Consider the following 21,583-nt stretch of genomic DNA (forward strand, 5'->3'; position numbering starts at 1 on the left):
TAAGGTTTCATATTTTTACAGCACTTTGGACTTTTCTGTTTGTTTTTCACCTTTTAATTTACTTGGTTCTCAAAATAACGTTTTGATCTAAGTGGGATCTTGGAGATCCTTCCATCTTGATTTTAAGGGAAATGTCTTTTAGAAATTGGACATAGGTGTCCCAGAACACGAAGAGTGTGGACTTTCTTGCAATACAATTGAACAGTGGGAGGCCCCAGGGCCCCTGGGTTAGGAGTTAAAAGCAGAACCCACCCAAGTGTGACACGAATTTTGCACTTAGGTCTATGGTGCATTCTGAATAATATTTCATAAATTATTCTTGAATTACAAACACACTGGACCCTGATGTAATGAGTGGTTACTAAGAGCACTTTCCGGGGCCTCCCTCGTGGCACAAGGGATTACGTCTCAGCACTATGAAGCTGTCTGCAGCCATTGTAGCACAAGTTCAATCCCTGGCCAGGGACTAAACCACACGGCCTTGCAGACCTCTCCTATCTCACCTATTGCTCCCCTAAGCAGTGTATTTCAATATTTCTGCCTGTTCTGTTCCCCACTCTGTCTGGAGAATCCTCTTACAAATACCCACTCTGCACCTCTGGTCTGTACCCCAGTACTTGTGTGCATAAATAAGTAAATCTTTTTTTTTTTTCTTTAAAAAAAAAAAGAACACTTCCCAAGGGTCACGTCCGCGTATAATGACAGAGGTGCTTGTGCTTCTAAGGCAAATTTCTTCCCAACTCCTTGGGAGCAGCAGGAGTCTGTACCGGGATCTCTCTGAGGAGCTTGGACTTTGCCCTTCTACAAGCCTTTAACAAAACAATCTACACCCCTGGGTCCTTTTCTTTGTTTTCTGGCCACATTGTATTTAAAACATGGGAAAAGATTGTGAATGTTGCCTTGACAATATTAACATGTCCAGAGGGCTATTTGTCTCAAGAAAATGTTAGGGTAACTTAACAGATGCTGAGGGGCCTTGCAACTGCTGGAGAGTATGCAAATTCCAGATACCTCTAAGTAGCATGTATTTGGCTCCATCATCGGAGAAGAGGGCTAGCAGGCTGGGGTGGAAGATGCTTCCTGCCCTGCTTCCCTCTGTTTTTCTGTTTTTCTCCTCTAGGCAGAGGGAGAGGAGAGCAAAGAGATTTTGTTTTTGACCATTTATTTACTTTTCCCTCTCCCTGGGTGTTTGATGGTAGAAGATAAAGTTTTAGTGTTTTCTTTTTTAAAACTTTTGGGGCCCAAATCATCCCATACCCTTGGGGTTCTTCTTGGGTTGGGTGAGTAATCAAAACAGCATCAAATGGGTTTGCAAAGAAGAAAATCTATTGAATAATATACATATAGAGAATTTACATTGTTGTAAATTCTAAAGAATTATGGAATGAATCAGGAGTATTTATCCCGAGTTTTGGAGACTGGAATGTCAAAGAAAGGGAGATGTCACATGACAGACAAGGAGTGGACACCTTTAGTCAAGAGTAAAAAATAAGATACTTACGAAGGGGCGGAGCAACATGGCAGCGAGGAGACTGCGAGTAAGATCTCCCATTAAAAAAAGTTAATAGGGAGGAAAAGCGGCAGGTCCCAGTGAGAACTGGGACACGGAAGATAAACGGACGACTCCAGCAAACTGCCCGAAGAAGAAAGTGGCCATAAAAGAGGACCAGAAGGGAGGGAAGCGCAGAACCCTGCTCCCCTCCCCCGCCCACAGAGGCGGCACTCTCCGACCGGCAGAGAGGAGGGAAACAACAAACCAAAACGGCCAACAAGAAGAACGGACACAGCAAGTGGGACTGTGAGTAGAAAGGAACTATTTCAGCCACCACACCCCGTGAACGGGAGCTGAGGCGAACCCTGTAGGATCCACCGCAGAAGTGAGCTCCAGGCGCCATTAAAGAGAGCCCCGCCCCCCCAGGAGGAGACCAGCACCAGCACACAGCCCCGGCCACCTGGTAAGCTTGCGTGGAAAGTGGCGCGGATCCGGACCGGATCGCAGCTGCCCAGATCCCCGCGCCTGCGACCTAGGCTTGCAGGGAGACGGCGGAGGCCCTCCCTGAGTGAGCAGGAACAAGGCGCCCAGGCAGGGGAGCGGGATTCAAAAGGCGCCATTCCCGCGCCACTGATCTGGGCTACAGCCCGCGTCCTGGAACTGAGGGCTTTGGAACTGAGACCAGGGGCACGAAATTAGGGGCGTGCGTTCCCCACGACGGTGGGGCACAAGGCAGACACAGCACCCCAAAGCCGTTGAGGTGTACCCTACCATCCCCGCTTGGCTCCCTGTCCCACGGGGTGGAAAATCAGCTCCCCAAGGGCTCTAGGAGAGATCTCTGGCGCCACCTAGCGACTTGACCCCAGCACAGGCTACTGAAGGAGCTAGTGGCCAGCTGGGGAGTTAGCCCACACCGGGCCCCTTCCGAACAAGTAGTCTGAGCCCACAGGGAGAGCGAGCACCCACAGCCGGGGCAGACCAGGCGCGCAAAAGAGTGTGCCTGAGACCAGACGCGCAGGGAGTGTGTCCCACATCACCATTTTAGAACAGGGACATTTCTTCAGTAAAGACTACCTGCAGAAGGCTTCCTCAGGAGCCAGAGGTGAGCGGGGGAAGTTCGCCCACGCCAGACCCCCTCTGGCCTGCAGTCCAAGCCCAGAGGGGAGCAGGAACCCACCGCCGGGGCAGACCAGGCACACAGGGGAGTGTGTCCCCACATCGGCATTTTAGAACAGGGACCCTTCTCCAGTAAAGGCTACTTGAAACTGACAGATGACTCCTGGAAGAACCAGAGGGGAACAGAGAAGCCCACCCAAGATGCCGGCCAGTCCCAACAACACAGTGTCCCAACGCATACGGCAAATTAGAAAACAGACAGTAGGGAGGAGAAGAACCACACGCAACCTAGCAACTCTCCAGAGAAAAAGCACACCACAAAAAGAAAGCCAGCCCCCAGATTGCAAAGACAATAACTTGGAAGAATTTCTGAGCCTTCCAGAAAGAGAATTTAAAATTGCCGTGATTAAAAAACTGACAGAAGTCATAAAGGAAAACAATGATAAGGGAAAAATAATCAACGATCAGAAGAATGCAATTGAGTCCCTAGAGAGGGAAAACAATGGTCAGAAGAAAGAAATTGAGTCCCTAAAGAGGGAAGTAAAAGAAATGCAGGAGATCAAAGAATTAATGGAAGAACTAAAGAATTCTGGGAAAAGCAATGAAAGCAGAATAGATGAAATGGAAGAACGAATAAGTAATCTTGAAGACACAGAAATAAAAAGAACCAAAACAGAAAAGGAAAGAGAAGTACGAAGGAAAAAGAACGAAGAAAGACTTCGGGAACTATCTGACTCCATGAGGAAAGGAAATATAAGAGTTATAGGAATACCAGAAGGAGAGGAGAGAGATGTAGGAACAGAGAAAATATTCAAAGAGATAATTGAAGAGAACTTCCCAAATGTGAAGAAGGAGCTGAAAATTGATATACAAGAAGCAAGAAGAACACCAAACTTCCACGACGAAAGGAAAAATACAGCAAGACACATAATAGTAAAGCTCCCAAGAATCCAGGACAAGGAAAAAATAATGAAGCTGGCAAGAGGGAAGAAACAGATAACATTCAAAGGAAAACCAATCAGGCTGACATCAGACTTCTCCGAAGAAACACTACGGGCAAGGAGAGAGTGGAGGGACATAGTCAACAGACTCCAAGAAAACAGATGCCAACCAAGAATACTCTATCCCGCAAAGCTCTCCTTCCTCTTTGAAGAAAGAATATGGACCTTCCCAGACAAACAGAAACTCCGGAATTTCATTGCAACTAAACCCCCACTCCAAAAAATACTACAAGGAGTCCTAAAGCCAGAACCTCAGAGGGACGAATAACAATGAAAGAAGGCCAAAAAAAAAAAAAGTTATTAAAAGAATAAATAAATAAAATCAAAGGAAAGACAAACACAATGGCAAATACAGATGCTAACATATCAATATTAACTCTAAATGTAAATGGACTAAACTCTTCAATAAAAAGACACAGAGTTGCAGCCTGGATTAAGAAACAAAACCCAACCTTTTGCTGTCTCCAGGAAACACATTTAGCTACAAAAGATAAAAATAGGCTCAAAGTCAAAGGATGGAAAACAATCCTACAAGCAAATGGACCAAAAAAGAAAGCAGGAACAGCTATACTTATATCAGATAAAACAGATTTCAAACTCAAAAAGATAAAAAGAGACCCCAATGGTCACTACATTATGATCAAGGGGACAATACTTCAAGAAGAAATAACACTCATTAACATATACTCACCAAACGAAGGAGCACCAAAATATATCAGACAACTGTTGTCCTCTCTGAAAACAGACATCAGAGAAAACACATACGTAGTGGGAGACTTCAACACACCACTATCAACAATGGATAGATCAACAAGACAAAAAATAAGTAAAGAAACCAAAGCTCTAAATAAGGACTTAGAGCAATTAGGCTTAACAGACATCTATAGAACACTAAACCCCAAAAAAACGGAGTACACATTTTTCTCAAGCGCACACGGATCATTCTCCAGGATCGATCACATACTGGGGCACAAGACAAACATCAACAGATACACCAAGATTGAAATCATATCAACCATCTTTTCTGACCACGAAGGCATCAAACTAGAAATAAACCATAAAAAGAAGGCAAGGAACTTTCCTACCTCATGGAGATTAAAAACCACACTACTGGAAGACCATTGGACTAATGAGGAGATCAAAGAAGAAATTAAAAAATTTTTTGAATTGAACGACAAGGAGGACACCAATATCCTAAATGTATGGGATGCAGCAAAAGCAGTAATAAGAGGAAAATATATAGCAATAGAAGCTCACATCAAGAAACAAGAAAGAACGCAAAGAAACAACCTAATCTCGAAGCTCAAAGATCTAGAAAAAGAACAAAAAAAACCCAAAACCAGTAGAAGAAAAGAAATAATAAAAACCAAAGCAGAAATAAATGAAATTGAAACTAAAAAAACAATCCAAAAGATCAATGAAACCAAGAGCTGGTTCTTTGAAAAAATCAATAAAATAGACAAACCCCTAGCCAGGCTCACAAAGGAAAAAAGGGAGAAAGCACAAATAAACAGGATCATCAATGAAAGAGGAGAAATCACAACGGACACAGCAGAAATCAAAAGAATAATCAGTAACTACTATGAACAGTTATATGGAAACAAGTTTAACAATCTAGAGGAGATGGACAAATTCCTACAACTCTACAATCACCCAAAGCTAGATAAAGAAGAAATAGAACACCTAAACAGACCAATTACAATTAGCAAAATTGAAATGGTAATAAAAAACCTCCCCAAAAACAAAAGCCCAGGACCTGATGGATTTACAAATGAATTCTACCAAACATTCAGAGATGAATTAGTGCCTATCCTTCACAAACTCTTCCAAAAAATTGAGAAGGAAGGGACAATACCAAACACGTTTTATGAAGCCAACATTACACTAATACCAAAACCAAACAAGGACAACACAAAAAAGGAAAACTACAGGCCAATCTCCCTAATGAACACTGATGCAAAAATCCTCAATAAAATTTTAGCTATCAGAATCCAACAATGTATCCATAAGATAATTCACCACGACCAAGTTGGATTCATTCCAGGGGCACAAGGATGGTTTAACATCCGAAAATCAATCAACGTTATCCAACACATCAACAAAAAGAAATATAAAAACCATATGATAATATCAATAGATGCTGAGAAAGCTTTCGACAAAGTGCAACACCCATTCATGATAAAAGCCCTTGAAATTCTTGGGATACAAGGAACATACCTCAACATCATAAAGGCCATCTATGACAAGCCAACAGCCAGTATCATTCTCAATGGTGAAAAGCTGAAAGCAATTCCATTAAGATCTGGAACAAGACAAGGATGTCCACTCTCACCATTGCTTTTCAATATAATACTGGAAGTCCTAGCCAGGGCAATAAGACAAGAGAAAGACATCCAAGGAATCCAAATAGGAAAAGAAGAAGACAAAATATCACTATTTGCAGACGATATGATATTATACATAGAGAACCCCAAAAACTCCACAGAAAAGCTAATTCAACTCATCAATCAGTTCAGTAAAGTGGCAGGATACAAAATCAACACGCAAAAGTCAGTAGCCTTCCTATACACAAACAATAAATCTGAAGAAGAAGAAATCAAAAAGACCATCCCTTTTGTTATTGAAACAAAAAAAATCAAATATTTGGGAATAAATCTAACAAAAGAGGTAAAGGACCTATACAAAGAAAACTATAAAACACTGTTAAAAGAAATAGAAGAAGACACAAAGAAATTGAAAGACATCCCCTGCTCATGGATTGGAAGAATAAACATTATTAAAATGGCCATCCTTCCAAAAGCAATATACAGATTCAATGCTATTCCAATCAAAATTTCAATGTCATTCTTCAAAGAAATAGAACAATTATTGATGAAATTCATATGGAATCACAAAAAACCCCGAATAGCCAAAGCTCTCCTGAAAAAAAAAGAAGGGAATGGAGGCATCACACTCCCAGACTTCAAACTATACTACAAAGCCATAATCATCAAAACTGCATGGTATTGGAACAAGAACAGACATACAGACCAATGGAATCGAAGAGAAAATCCAGAAATAAACCCACAGATTTATGGTCAACTAATCTTTGACAAAGGAGCAAAGAATATGCATTGGAGCAAAGAAAGTTTGTTCAATAAATGGTGCTGGGAAAACTGGGTCGCTACATGCAAAAGAATGAAGCTTGACCACCACCTCACACCATACACAAAAATCAACTCAAAATGGATTAAAGAACTAGACATAAGACCTGAAACCATAAAATATATAGAAGGAAATATAGGCGAAACACTACGTGATTTGCACATCAAAGACATCTTTACAGACACATCACCCAAAGCAGTGATAGTGAAGGCAAAGATAAACAGCTGGGACTACATCAAATTAAAGAGCTTTTGCACAGCAAAAGAGACAATAACAAAAACAAAGAGAAACCCCACCAACTGGGAGAACATTTTTGCACCCAACACTAATGATAAAGGACTGATCACAAAAATCTGCAAAGAGCTGATGAGACTCAACAACAACAAAGAAAATAATCCAGTCAAAAAATGGGCAGAAGAGCTTAAAAGAAACTTCTCTGAAGAGGAAATACAAATGGCCAACAGGCATATGAAAAAATGTTCAACATCACTTGTCATCAGGGAAATGCAAATCAAAACTACCATGAGATACCATCTTACACCAGTGAGAATGGCACATATTAAAAAAGCTAGCAACAACAAATGTTGGCGAGGGTGTGGAGAAAAAGGAACTCTTCTGCACTGTTGGTGGGAGTGCAAACTGGTCCAACCACTGTGGAAAGCTGTATGGAGATTTCTGGACCTACTAAACATAGAGCTTCCATATGATCCAGCAATTCCACTCCTAGGTATTTACCCAAAGGACACAGAAACATCAATTCCAAAGAACACCTGCACCCCTATGTTTATAGCAGCACTGTTTACAATAGCTAAGCTTTGGAAACAACCCAAATGCCCAAAAATAGATGACTGGATCAAGAAGATGTGGTACATATATACCATGGAATATTACTCAGCATTCAAAAAAGATAAACACATGCAATTTGCTGCAACATGGATGGCGCTGGAAGGGATCATGCTCAGCGAAATAAGCCAAAAAGAAAAAGAAAAATACCAGATGGTCTCACTCATAGCAGGAATCTAGAAAACTTAAATAAGGGACCAGGAAAATGAATAACTATAAGAAAGTAAAAATCAAAATCAACAAAAAACTATGAACCAGAGACACTTTTAGGGGGGCGGGGGTGGGAGGGGAGGGATTGGGGTCAGAATGGGGGGGCTGCAATTGTATGGGGAATATAACAATAAAATTTATAAAAAAAAAAAAATAAGATACTTACATAAGGGAGAACCTGTTCACTGACAAATCTAGAACTGCATGAGACCCTCCAAACTACCTCCTCCTGATACCGGAATTGTCAGGCCTAGTTGTTATAGGACAGGAAGAGGGTTAGCCCAAGCCCCGCAAACCTGCCTATTCTAAATGGGTTCTGCCATCCGCCGCATCAACACAGAACATGAGACTTTAATGGGAAGGAACTTTAATAAAACTAGGAAACAATACAGGTAAGGCAAAGAGTCTAGTTTCTAAATGAAGCACCCAAAGTTACCCGTCCCCTCGTGGGTAAAACTCCATCCAAATGGGATCAGCGCAGAACAAGGCCCCAAAGCCTGCTACAAGTCTAAAGCATCTTCCAGTGGGGACCCACAGAAAAGGGTCACAAACAACCGGACAAGCCCGGAAGGAAAAGAGCAAAATCAACATCAAGATAAAAGCTGCCATGGTCACCTCCCCACGGGTCTCACCCACATCTGTGTCACCCAGTCCACGACCAAAAGACAAGCGCAGTTTCTTCAGGTGTCTCTAGGCTCCATGCGCCTCCTTCCTCAGTCTCTTCTGCAGCTTCTCCTCTTCCTGCTCAGCTCCACCCTTCCTTGGGTGGGGCAGGGAACCTGGAACCTCCCCCTTTCCTGGGGACCACCCTGTTACCTAGTCTCTCAGCCAGGAATGGATCCCAGGCTGCAGGGCAGCGCTGAGCCCCGGCCACTAGACCCTCACGGGTTGGTGTCTCACGAAGCCGCAGCAGGGACTTCGCAGACGCTCAGGCAAGCAAGCAAGAAGAGGCAGGTTTGTTTAGAAGAAAAAGTTTATGGAGGAGAAAAAGAACAGAAATAAAGTGGGACTCCCAGGCCAGGGAACCAGGCCTGGGAGGGGCAAGGAAGCCAAAGTGGAGTTGTGTCTTAGGGAATATATACCTTTTTCCCCTCATTATTCTAAAGCTCCACCAGTCTCTGTGATTGGTTAGTTCTCATCTGTCTCACTTAATTTGCTACTGAGTGGGGATCTTCACATTCCTTATCTAACAGCTTTCTCTTTCCCCATTTGTTGCATCTTTAAATTTATGGCCCAGTCCTCTGGATGGACATCCCTGCATTGAAGTTAAACAGCTGCCCTTCTAATGTGTCCATCAATTAAACCACTCTCCATTTCTCCAATCTCCGCCTCCCTTTACCACCTGAAGGAAACCAGGACTAGCATTAACAAAGTTGTCCTTGGTTCTGGGATGTTTGTTTTTCCTAGTGTAATGGGTTACTTTCCCTTGGTTGTCCTTATCTCTGAAGCCTCCCTAAATTCTTCAGAGGTCCCCTCCTGCACTGTCCCTAAAACTGCATAATTCCTAGCTTGCCCTGTGTCTCACTCCTACATATCTCTTCTTGATTAGGGAAGGACTAAGGACTTAGGCAAGAGCAGAAGCTTCTCCCAGCCTTCAGGGCCTTCTCTGCACTCAACCCAAAACTATCTGCATTCTTTGAGCAATGGTAAAAGACCCCACTCACCTTCTTTCTCCCAAGGCTCACAGGACCTGGATTGACCTCTACTTCCCCAACCAAGGTAACAAGAAGGCTACCATGGGGCTATTGAGAAAAGTCTATCTGACCCTTTTTTTTTCTAAAGATTTATTTATTTATGCATACAAGAGCTGGGGTACAGGCCAGAGATGCGGGGGGTGAGAGGACTCACCAGAGACAGAATGGGGAACAGAACAGGCAGATGTACTGAAATACACTGCTGAGGGAAGCAGTGGGCGGGTCAGGAGAGGTCTGCTGCGCCATGTGGGTTGCTCCCTGGCCAGCGGGGGATCGAACTCGTGCTGCAGAGGCTTTGGATTGCTTCATGGTGCTGTGCTTAACCCCTTGCGCCACCAGGGAGGCCATTATCTGACCCTTTTGAGGAAAGTGATTCCACAAAACATGGGTGCAAGAGTATTTTCCCCAGTTACACACATTCTGGATATAATCAAATAATGTTTTATTGCAGTATCTGTAGCCCACCCCACAGGTCCCCAGCCCATGACTGAGTCATCTGCAGTTGTGTTGGGGACAGGTAGTTCCTGATCACTCTGAAGCACCTTCTTTTCTCTTCGTCACTCTTGGAGGGCTTTCTCCAGTGCTTCAGAAACTTGCTTGGCCCATCAACAGTGCAGTCAGGAAGTTGGGGATCTAATACCTCGGATTACCCTTACCCAATGAAAAGCAGGAATCAGCAAAGAAGTATTTCAGTGTCTTCATTTCACATGTATACACACACATAAACATACATATACACACATACACATGTACATACACATATATGCATATGAGTATATATTTTATTAGAAGGGGGACCAACAAGTGGCAGAAATAGAATGAGAGAAGACGGGGGAAGGAGACAGAGAGAAAGAAGAAAGGAAAAGATAGATTATAAGGACTTGTTTTGTGTGATTATGAAGGCTCAGAAGTTCCACAATATCTGAAGGAGGAGACTCAGAACAGTGAGTGGTTTACTTCTCATCTGAGTCTATAGACCTGAAAACCAGGAGTGCTGCTAATGTAGTCTCAATTCAAGGAGAAGACTAATGGTCAACTCCACAGTCAGACAGAGAGCGCCAAGACTCCCTCTGCCTTATGTTCTATCCAGGTAGTTAACAGATTAGGTAAGCCCCCCGCCCCCCAAAGACACACACACAGGGGAGGGCAGTCTGCTTTCCTCAGTCTGTAGATCAAATGCTCCCATTTGTCAAAGGGACTAATCTGACTTTGCCATTAACAAGAACTTCCAGAAAAAACCATCACAGACACATCTGATAGTAATGTTTAACCAAGTATCTGGGATAGCTCCATCAAGTTGACATATAAAATTAACTATAACACAGGAAACAAACCTGAAGCAATTCTATACACTTCCCAGAGGGTCCCTAACAGGTGAGTGCTAGTTGCCCACAGCAGTAATCTGCTCACAGACATGACTTTTGGGCTTCCCTCCTTTCCCTGAATCTCTTCCTAACTTATTCGTACCTTCCTGCAATTTCCTCCTAAATAAACTTGTACCCAAGTCCTTGTCCTAGAATCTGTCTTTAAGGGAACTTTTACTAAAACACTTATGATAAAGTGGGAAAATATGACCATTCTTTGAAAGTCCCCTATCTCTTAGCTAAGACAATGCACTAAACACAAGTTGAAATTAGGAAAGAAGAAAATTCTGAGAAAGTCAGTTGATACATGAGCTCAGAGGAGAATCAAATTACTAAAATCACTACGAGCTGAAGTGGTGCCCTTTATAAAGTTCAAAGAGGATTCACTTGCTCAAGACACTTCATTGTCATCTGCTATAAAATTTTCATGATAAATAATAAAATGTACCATCTAGGCTGTAAAAGACTAAACTTTCACCAACTTTCACAACCAACTTTGATAATTACAATTTAGTTTGGTTCCACCTTAAATTCTTGTTCCCTTAAGAATCAGCTGGGTTGATTCTTGCCCTTGGGTTATGGTGAAAATCCCCACAACAGTCTTTTTCTCTTCAACAGAGCTTGAGTGGATCTCTAGCCTTTAAAGCAATAACGGAAAAAGTCCTAATTCATCCTTCTTGATTACTGTAGATAGGGCAGGCCACTAGGGGCAGATGGTGGAATCAGGTTCCAGCTTTGAAATGTGTTAAATGGATATTGATGAACTCTACAGATATCAGCTAAATAACTTAGATCAAGTTTAATGATATCAAGCAATTATATAGTACACGATTTTTTTTTTAATAGAGGCATGTTTTTATTTATTTATTTTGTTTGTTTGTTTGTTCGTTCATACATGCACTGGGTACAGTCAGAAGCGCGGGAGGGTGAGAGAATTCACCAGAGTCAGAGTGGGGAGCAGAGCAGGCAGAAGGACCGAAGTACACTGCTGAGGGGAGCAGTGGGCGGCAGGAGAGGTCTGCGCGCCATGTGGGACCCTCCTCTGGTGGCCAGGGAGCAGCCGGGGATTGAACCGGCGCCACAGAGGCCGCGGGCAGCTTCGCAACCCAGCGCTCAACTGCTGCGCTACCGGGGAGGCCCTAGTACACGATTTTTAATGTTGAAGGTTTCCCAGTCAGACCAACCCAAGTTTCTCAAAATGGTCTCAAGATGCAACACTAAGTATTTTGAGCTAAAAACCATAAAATTGCCTGAGACTGAGAAGAGGCTCCTGTCCTTGCCTAAATGCTTCACTTCTATCTAATGGAAGAAGAGGTCATCAAATCCTAAGCTTTTTACCCTTTTCCTTATTGGAGAAGCAATCAGACTGTTCCCTCTTTTATGGCCTAGATGAATAGAGTTGGGCAATCTTAGCTTGTTTGACAGTGTACAGGTCCTCTCTATCTAGGGCTCCTGTCTTCACTCAAGGGTAAGGATAGGGTGACCCTCCCCTGTCTGTCACATCTTTTTCTTCTCCTGAGTCTGTCTGATGTTCATTTGTCAGTGCTGCCTCAGAAGAACCCAGATGGGAGTGGAAGAAATTTCCCTTCCACCCTAACAATGTAAAATAGAATTTTAGCAGTATTTTTCTTTATTTGAAAAAACTATTTATGTTCATTATTCAGGTTCCTCTGGCGATAATGCACCATACCAAGCAATTCTAAAAATCTCAGTGGTTTGAAACAACAAAAATGTTTTTCTTATTCCAGTTCTGCTGATTGACTAGAGTTAGGCCACTTTCAGCTGGGCTGGGCTGGACCCCAAGTTGTAAGTCAAGCTTGGATCTGTTCTACATTTTTCTTTCCAATACTCAGGCTGAAGGAACAAGAACTGGCCTGGGCACACTCCTTGTGGCAGAGGGCAGGAGTGTGAAAGGTCAAGGCAAATCAAGCAAGCACACACTTAAAGGCGCTGCTTGGATGTCTCATGTCAAATCTATTCATGTTCCATTGGTCAAAGAATGTCCTTGGGTTGAGTCCAGTATCTGATGTTCAAAATATATTCTCTGCCTAATAGACTGGGAGGCACTGCATAGTCAAATAGCAGAGGGTGTGTATCTGTAATTTTATTACTTAAGGGGATGGAGAATTGGAAATCCACCACAAGATGGAAATTTTTACATACATGAAAGACAACAGAATATCATAATAATCACCAATGTACCCATTACACAGCCATAGCGATTATCTCATGAGTATTGTTTCATTCTCCCTCACTCCCTCATTATTTTGAAGCAAATCTCAGATATTATGAAAGTCTTTTAAAGGAAGAAAGCGAATCTGTTTTTTGGCAGGATATTGGATATTTTTTAGGCCACAAAGAGTTTACAAAGCAGCAGATAGAATTTACTATAAGTTAGCTTGATGTGAAATAAAGCACAAGAATACATTCAATAACATGGAGAGAAATTCCAAGATGCTGTCAAGGGCACTTTACATTGAATATTGATGAGTATTATATTTAACTGCCTGGCCTCACTGGAATAATGAATACCACCAAAAACTAAATGTAAACGCCTACACTTTGCCTGCCTCATTGATCCTAGTTCCAGAAGAAGGGGAAGGAAAAGAAAAGGAAATTTAAAGTAACGTGGTTACTTTATCTGTAGGCTAGAATTGTATCATTTTTGGCCAAAGCCTCATTTCCTCAAGACATTTTACTTTCACCTATTGAAACATTTTATAATATGGATCATTATAAAAATAAAATTGTCATGTCAAAGAAAAACAAGACTTAACAAATACAAAGAAAATAAATATTTCTTTTTTTAAAATTGATTTATTTATGCATAGAAGATCCGGGGTACAGGCCAGACATGTGAGGGGTGAGAGGATTCACCAGAGACAGAGTGGGGAGCAGAACAGGCTGATTGACTGAAACACACTGCTGAGGGGAGCAGCGGGTGAGTCAGGAGAGGTCTGCTGCACCATGTGGGTAGCTCCCTGGCTGGTGATCGAGCTCATGCTGCAGTGGCTGTTGATAGCTTCATAGGTTGCGTCTTTAACCCCTTGCACCACCAGGGAGGCCCAGGAAAAGAAATATTTCAATTTGTGTTTAATAAGAGGAATCATCGGGTCAATTTATTGAATTTTTTAACTTCTTTAAAATAACATTTCAAGTTAAGTGGTGAGCAGAAGTATATTTTTTAAGTCATGTGTATGATTACTGCACTAGTTTTCTAAGGCTGCCAAAACAAAGTGCCATAGATGGCGTGACTTAAACCACAAACTTCTTTTCTCACAGTGCTGGGCCAAGATATCTAATATCAAGGTGACAGCTGGTTTGGTTTCTCTTGAGGTCTCACTCTTCAGTTTGCAGATAGGCCCCGCTTTGCAGTATACTCACATGGCTCTTTCTCTGTGTGCTTCTATCCGTGGTGTTCTCTCCCTCTTCTTATAAGGATGCTTGTCCTATTGCTTAGAATTCCACCTAACAAGTTCATGTATGCTTACTTGCCTCTTTCAAGACCCAGTCTCTATATACTATCATATTGGGAGTTAGGCTATCAATGTAATTATTACATCAATCAGTAAATATTATTGCAAGCACATACAACCAATATCACTACATAGTGCTCAATATGCTAAGAACTTTTCTATACCTCTACAAATATTATATAATTTTTGAAGATTTATTTATTTATGCATACAAGAATTGGGGTACAGGCCAGAAGTGTGTGTGGGGTGAGAGGATGTGGGTATCTCCCTGGCCAGGGATCGAACTCATGATTCAGTGGCTGCAGACAGTTACATAGATTGTGTCTTAACCCCTTGTGCCACCAGGGAGGCCCCAAATACTATATTCTTTTAAACAAATTATCCTGTTTATGTAGGTACTATCATTTTTCCCTGTTCTATAGATGAGGAAATTGAGTCACAAAGAGGCTAGGTAGACTAAAATGTAGAGGTAGAGTTGCCAGTTAAATGCAGGGTGATCAATTAGATTTTAAACGCAGGTCAAAAACAAGTAGCTTTTTAGTATATGCATATTCCAGATAATGATTATGACATGCTTATACTGAAAATATGCATTATTGTGATCTAAAATTCAAATTTAACAGGGTATCCTGGTTTTTTATTTGCTAAATCCCATAACCTTAATTAAAGGCAAGGATTATCTTCTATTGTACTGGAGGAGTGGATTTTAAATTCTATTCATGAGATCCTGGAACTCTCTGGAGATACTTTAGATACTTGCTGAAGAAGTACAAGAAAGATGAACAGTGAGATCCTCAGTTTCAAATATTGGTACTTTCTATATAATTTTTTTTTACACACTGAGATTTCCTACAATGTTCACCTGAGGCAGAAAAAAATTTTTTTTAATTAAAAATTTTAAAATTTTTAATTCAAAAAAATGTATGCAAACCCATTGTTTTTCTAGTAAAACTAACACAGCTTTTGTCATTTTTGTTTATTTGCTTATTTTGGTTACTGGATTCCTCCCCCTCCCCCCAATACTTCACCTTTCTCTTTTCCAGCCTTGATGTTCTCTCTTTCCCCCATAAAGAACCAACCACTATTGGCTGATTGAAGGACTAAAAAAAAGGATTTTATTTTTAGGCCAAAAAAAAAAAAAAAAAAACAAAACAGATCTATGATCTATAAGCCATTCCAGTTTTTGTAAAGTTGTATTAGAGTACATCATTCACTTCATGCATATTATCCATGACTACTTGGGCTACAAAAGTAGCTTTTAGTAATGAACGCAGAGATCACATGGTTCAGAAAGTCAAAACTGTTTACTCTCAGATCCTTAACAGAAATATTTGCCAGCTCCAAATCTACAAGAATCTACTCCTATTGGCTGATGACATGGTTAGAAACAAGTTGTCATGAAGATTTTTCTGAATTTAGAAAAGGTGAGGTTAACTGGACAGATTGATTTCCTGTGATAATTTTTCATTACTTTATGTAATTTAGAAAAATTATCTCATAAAACATCATAGCTGTCAGGCAACATGTTTCTATAAGATTCTAAAGGTGTTTCCAAAGTTTGTCGTTGGTAATGACCTGTAATTCTGGAGATATGAAGTAGAGATGAAGCGTTTAGTGACACAAAAACTGTATTTTTCTGCACAATTTAAAGCTCTTTTTTAAAAAGTGAACTATAAAGTAGAAACTTGTTGATTTCTTCCTTATAATTTCTGAGTTACTTCTCTAATAAATTGCAATAATAAGTAACATTAGAAATCCAGCCAAGGTATTCAAGGCTACTAGATGCTTACAATAATCTAAAAGGTTTTTGGTTGATAATTCCAGGATTAGCACTGGACACTTTAATAGAGCTGCTGTGTCTTTGAAGTCATATCTTAGCAAGCCCTTAGTCGTCCTTCTTGAGAAGTTGTCCTTAAATGTGTTATCCGCTACTTGACCCTAGAGAACTCAGTTCATCATTTGCTGCTTCATGTTGCATTTTAAACAGTTATTTTCTGTCACTTCTCACATTGTTCCTGAATAATCAATAACCATAATTATTCCAGGGCCATGAAACAAAGTAAAACCATTTGAAAAAATGTTCCTTTCTGAAGTTGAACTTTATTCTTATTAGTATAAAATTCAGATGGTAGATCTAACTAGTATGTTTATTGGTGATAATTTTCTTTTTTTATATTTCCTTGTGATATGGAGAGTATTTGTGGTTAAAAGAAATCAGTGTCAAAGAAACTTTAAATATAGTTTCAAAAGGAATATGTTATATAATGTAAATTTTAAAACCCCATGAAAATAAAGGCATACAGTCATATTCATTGAAACACCAATTTTTTATATTATTATCATGGTTTGAATTCCCTTCCCTTTGAAGCCCTTAAAAGAGCTACATTAATAGGAGATTCCAAAGCTACATTTATTATAAATGAGAAGATAATCCTTTACATCATTTATGATGACCATAGAAATATATTAGAAACCACCTCTCTAGAAATGAGACATCCCTTAGTCCAAACAAGGATCAGTCATTTCAGAGACTTTTTGAATGAGCCCAAATGTTGCAAACAGATGGGGTAGTCAGGAGGCCAGTGTGCACCATCTTGTTGGATTGGTGTCACCTATATGGTAACCTCAGTTGTATTTCTCTTGGTAATTCATGTGGGATTGCCATTCTCCAAAGAGGCCGTCTCAGCATGAGGCAAATTGATCATTGCCCAGGCCTTCAGGAATAACTTCCATTTAGGACTGCAATAAGATGCAGGTGGCTTCAGGTAGAAGTTGGGAAGAGGGGGAACTTTCTGGTGGCCTAGGGGTTAAGTCTCAGCACAACCACTGCAAAGGCCTTCTGTGGCAGCTTGAGTTCGATCCCCAGCCAGGGAGCTAACCCACATGGCACAGCAGACCTCTCCTGTTTTACCTGCTGCTCCTCTCAGCAGTGTATTTCAGTAGATCTGCCTGTTCTGTTCCCCACTCTGACTCTGGTGAATCCTCTCACCCCCTGCACCTCTGGCCTACACCCCAGTTCTTCTGTGCATAAATCAATCAATCAATCTTTGGGGAAAAAAAAAAAGAAGCTGGTAAGAAGTTACTCCAAGAGACCCACCACTAGGCTGAGTGATTTCCAGGCAGAATGATCTCCACATTCTTCCTCTAACAGACAGGGCAAGAAATAATTGACTTGTGAGAATTAGTACTCACAGTGGAAGAATGCCTAGATACAACCCAACTCAAGCAATAAACTATACTTAAAACAGAAAAGAAAGGTACCCATTTTCCCTAAGATGTGAGTGTCCAGAGCTGCTGCATACAGTTGGGGGATTTGTGTACTTCCCAGTGGCACCCAATCAAGGGAGTGGGTGTGATCTAAACATAACATGGGCTGCTGTCTGCCCATGTTTTTACCTAATTTTACATATTATTTCATAGTTTCTCCAACCATCTGAAATCCATTCAGAAACCCTCAGATTAAGAATCCTTCATTTGGACTGTAATATTACAACTATTTGTGCCAGGATATTTTGCTTAACATAGTTTTTTTTTTCTTTTGTTCTTCATGAAATAATAATTTATTCATTAAACAAGATGTGGATTCAATGCCTTCGATATAGCCATATTGCACTGTAGTGAGTACATTAGTGGTTTCAATATTACATCCTTTCCTGTGTCCAGGCCCTTTGCTATTTAAGTTTCCAGTCCTTGCCTGTTCTATCCTTGGACTTGCTTCAGCCAATGGGATATCATCATCACATACTTATAAAGTTATTGTAAAATCCTGCTCCTTGGGGACTGTTCTCTCTGTCGCATCACTTCCTTTGCCTTGTGAGCAAGCCAAGCTAGTCCAGGCACCTGCATCCCCCAGCTGGTAGTTCCAGAGCACAGGTTACTGAGTTTCCTGGCTGTCAATGGTCAACTAGAGCAGAGGGAGAAGGAAACCCTGTTGGACACACTGTTCCCTTCAGAAAACTAGGATCAAAGGGCTGCCCTGAGGAAATTTGGGAAAGTGACATTTCCTCAGATTGGATGACATCAGGAGGTCACTTTCCAAAAACACTAGGTTAAAAGGCCTGATTGTTTATCATCTTCAGCTCTCCTTGGGAAAAAACCTGTCCCTCAGGATCTTGATATCAGTAAAGATAGCAGTTGAGATTATCATAAACATTGATAATTGTTCATTTGGCATAACAGAAAACAGCAGCACCGCCTTGAAAAGGGCAACATTCACCACCTTCCATAAAGAGGTTCTTTAGCCAAGTATTCAGAGCTGAAACTTCTCAGCACTCTACTCTGAGAACTCAGAACCCATCAAGTCCTATGTACTTGTATAAATGAAAGCTTCTTAAGATGTCATTCATCATGTATTTGGAAGTAAAGTTTAAATGTGATTTGTAAGGCAGCACTTTGTTGACACCTTATATTATAACACTATTTTGACAAGAGGCAATTATTTCTTTCCTCCTGTCCAAATGACTTGAAGATTTTCTGAGCCAAAATTCAGTATCAGGTTTTCTGAGGGTTTTCAAAGTGTGGTCCCTAGGCCAGCATCATTCAGTATTACCTGGGAGCATGTTGGAACTGAAAATCCTGGTTCCACCCTAGATCTACTTAATCAGAAACACTGGGCATATATTCAATGATCTGTGTCTTAATTCTTCTGATACATGCTAAAAAGTATGAGAAGTACTGTTTTAAGATCGAAGCAAGGCTCTCTAGTATCAGGTCCTATTAAAGACTTTCAAATTAACAGTGACTTATGCAAGGTAGAAGTTTATTTCTCTAATATATGAAAGAAGTTCAGAGGTACATATTCAGGACTAGTGTAAAGATTATGGTGTCAGATAAAACATAGGTTCTTCTGATTTATTTTTGCTGTGCCATCTTTCGCATATGGTCTCCAATCTCAAGATGCCTTCAAAGTTCAAAGTGGCTACTGAAGCTCCAAATATTGCATCTTTGTCAGGCAAGAGGCAGGATGAAGGGGCAAGAGAAGAGAGAAAGCAGGGTCCACTATAGCTGTTTTTATCACTGTAAAGGAATTTTTCCTGACATTCCACCCACTTATATGTTTTGACGAGTAATAGCTTATTAGAGAGGTTTGGGAATACTTTGAACAGGCAGAAGGACCGAAATACACTGCTGAGGGGAGCAGTGGGCAAGACAGGAGAGGTCTGCCACACCATGTGGGTTTCTCCCTAGCTGGCCAGGAATCGAACTCATGCTGCAGAGGCTACGGACCACTTCACAGCGATGTGCTCAACCCGCTGTGCCACCAGGGAGGCCCGGAATACTGTCTTATGCTTGAAATAAATTACATATATCATCAATAAACAATGCAATTTTCTGACCACCACAGTTCAAAATAAATACACACAATTCCAGATTTTATAATCCAAGGTCAAGAAAAGATCAAATATTATGATCACATCTACGAATTTTATGAAAGAAAATTAAGTCATATATTTGGAACCTTACTAATTATCTTATCCAAACTTTTCATTTCACAGATGAATAAACCATGGCCCAAAGAGGTAGATTTTCGGTCCATGAGGACAGAGTTGGTTAGGAGCAAAGCTGGGGTACTTGAACCTGAGCGAGACTGAAATCCCTCCACCATGGTCCATTTTATGAACCATGTGTCATTTATGTGATAGTTTAACTGAAACACAGGTTGCCCAGGTATTTGGTTAAACATTATTCTGGAGGTGTCTGTGAGGATACTTCTCCATGAAATTAACATTGGAGTTGGTAAGTAAAATCCGATGTAAGTGGGCATCGTAAAATATGTTAAAGGCCTGAATAGCATAACAATCTGAGTAAGAAAGAATGTCCTCCCTTTGCTTGACAGTCTCCAAGCTGGGATCTTGGTCTTTTGCTGTCTTCAGTCTTGGACTCAAACTGTAGCCATCAACTTTCCTGATTCTCAGGCTCAGACTTAGACTAGAACTCCACCTTTGGCTCTCCTGGGTTTGCAGCTTGCCAGTTGCAACATGTTGGACTTCTCAGAAATATAATCATATCAGCCAAATCCTTATAATAAATCAGTCCCTCTCTCTTCCCCGGCTTCCCACCCCTCCCACTACCTCCTTTCTTTCTCTCCCCCTTGGTTCTGTTTATATAAAAAATCGATAATAAAACAAAATCCAAGACTTCCCAAATACATCCCACAGCAGTAAATCACATGACATACTCCATGGGAAAAAACCTCTGGTCAAGTGCTATTCAATACAGCCAAGAACCCAGAACTTGCTAAGATTAAAAAAAATAAAAAGAAAAGGAAAAAAAAAGGCTGCTCTTCCCAGAAAGAACATCTACATAATAAACATCATGTTTATTGCTTAGACTAAGTTCTAGGAACATTAAAACTAAATAGATTCATTGGGAGTAAATTTTATTATAAATTCTCCAGAATTATTTCTGAACTCCTGAGATCTGATTAGACTATTTCAGGTCCCACTCACGGAACATGGACAGTGGTCAGGGTGCTGCATTCTCAGCCTGGAGAGAGTGGAAAGGATGCAGAGAGGAAAATAGGAGGAAGAGAAGGGGGTAAGAGAAAAGCAAAGCATACCTGCTTTCAGAAAATTTTGAGCTAAGAACCCTGATTAACCTATGCATGAATTTAATCATACCCAGATTTTGTACAGATTTTTTGAAAGTAGGGCACCTTTCCCAACTCAAAGGTAATTGCAGGACAATTGGAATCAAGGGAGCCTCCCTGCATGGTGACGAGTGACCTGCTCGTTAAATCACTCCCTTCCTTACTGTGGACTCTTGCCAAGGCAGCTGCAGCTCTGGCAGCTGTTTAAATAATCAGCTGGAACGATAAGGCCATGGCTGCCCTTTTGTTATTTCCTTGGGACTTGATGATTAGGAAAAAGCTCCCCAGGTCTGATGGGTGTGGCCAGGGCAGAACCACATGAAAATCAAAAATGGGAAGGAAGGGAGCCGCCTTAGGAACTTCACCTGAATGGTATGACAAGAGAACCAGGCACCAGGGGGAATCACCAGGATCCTTTGGGAATTTTGTTTTCAAGAGCAGAAGCCAGTGACTGCCAAGTAGTCATGTGCAGTGAGAATTTAAAGAAGAAAATGACATTTAATATATATTGAAGGGAATGTTTGTGTTAGACACTATCATGAAGAAGGTAGTGGGTGTTGTCTGCCTCCTTTGTGTCTTTGTCTTTGCTGTTTACTCGGTTCTCTATGGATTTGCTGCTAACAGAGAAGTCCCTTTGCCCAGAGAATTGTCCTG

Source organism: Talpa europaea (assembly GCF_964194135.1).
Source record: "Talpa europaea genome assembly, chromosome: 11".
Lineage (NCBI taxonomy): Eukaryota > Metazoa > Chordata > Mammalia > Eulipotyphla > Talpidae > Talpa > Talpa europaea.